This window comes from Carlito syrichta, unplaced genomic scaffold (assembly GCF_000164805.1).
Source record: "Carlito syrichta isolate Samal-C Ts95f unplaced genomic scaffold, Tarsius_syrichta-2.0.1 Scaffold302868, whole genome shotgun sequence".
Classification (NCBI taxonomy): Eukaryota; Metazoa; Chordata; class Mammalia; order Primates; family Tarsiidae; genus Carlito; species Carlito syrichta.
The window spans coordinates 324,245-325,668 of record NW_007246964.1 but is presented as its reverse complement, the minus strand read 5'-3'; the positions used below and the strand labels follow the sequence as shown (position 1 = coordinate 325,668).

Below are 1,424 nucleotides of genomic sequence, written 5' to 3'. Positions count from 1 at the left end.
AAAAAAAAAAAAAAAAAATTAGCTGGGCGTGGTGGTACGCACCTGCAGTCTCAGCTACTCGGGAGGCTGAGGTAGAAGGATCGCCTGAGCCCAGGAGGTTGAGTCCGCAGTGAGCCATGGTCATGCTACTGCACTCCAGCCTGGGTGACAGAGTGAGACACTCACTCAAAAAAGAAAAGAAAAGCAAGAAAAGATATATACTGAGCACCCATAAGGCACACACTACCTGAGACACAGGGAATACAGAAAGGAGTAAAATTGATCCCAAATGTCTAACAGCGGGGGTGTTATGATACAGAAAGGCTATCCTTATTGGAGAAGGAAGCTTTAAGGTGGGCTTGAGAAACAAAGAGGATTTAGAGGAGAAGAATGGGTGACTCCAGGCAGAAAGCACAGCATAGGCAAAGGAATGGAGGCCAAAAGTATGACTGAACTTGAAGGAGCACTCTGGCACGGGTCCTGGGATGCCAGACAAAGGCAGGGGCTGAGGGCTGCTCCTGAAAGGCCATGGGGATTGGTGAAGGCTCCCACCATGTCAGCAGGGCCGGCTACCCCTTTAGGACTGAGTCGCCACAAGGAGGGCTGTTAGTTTCAGGGTCCCCACCAGCCCCAAGAAACTGGTCCATCAAGGAAGTCCCAGCTGCCACCCCCTCATCCTGCAATCTTCTCCTCAGGTCTGCCTTCTGGCTCTCCCAAGGGTCTAGCAGACCTCCGAGGTGCCTTCCTTCAGTTCCTGGGCTGCATGGGCTTCTCTTCTCCACCACCCTACAGGGCATCTCTGCCCGCTTGGCCATTCCAAAACCGAAGCCACTACCCTTCATAGCCCAGTCACTCAGGACCGCGCAGACTCCCAGGTCCTCCCTGCCTGGCACAGCCGCGCAGCCCAGCACCACCTCCTTATACGCTCAGAAGTCCCTTCCCATCCAACCGGGGAAATCCAGGGTACCCTCCAGCTTCTGCCTCTACCCTGACACCACCCAGATGAGGAACCTGAGGCACAGAGAAATAGTGGGCTCTCATGAGACCTCGTGGCAGGAAGTGCAGCCCAGGGGTTCAAAGCCGAGACCCAGAAACCAAGGCTGTCAGGCTTAAGGGGTGGGAAGAAGGGACAGGAAGCCCCCCCCATATCAAGTAGCTGGGCCCTCCAAAAAGACCAGGCTGCTGGGCTCAGCGCTACTCCACCCCCCCCCCCAGCTGGCATGGCACAGATTCAAAGGATTCTCAAAGGATTCCCACCAGCTGTGTCCCACAAAGCAGCACCAACCACACCCCCTCTTCATGCCCCCTCCCTGCCCCAGCTCGCTCAAGCAGCAAAGGCCCAGGAGAAAGGGAAGAGATGCCCGGTCGTGGCCGACTGTGACTTGCCATCCTCAGGAGCTGGGCTGCATCTGCAGGCCTTCCAGATGTCCCTGGCTCCCTCCTTG

The 1,424-nt window shown here is 56.1% G+C and overlaps 1 protein-coding gene across 1 annotated transcript in view; it reads right to left on the bottom strand.

Annotated features, from left to right (window-relative positions):
* Nucleotides 1-1,424, bottom strand: part of AKNA (AT-hook transcription factor) — a 46,621-nt gene that overhangs the window by 44,595 nt on the left and 602 nt on the right. The window lies entirely within an intron of this gene.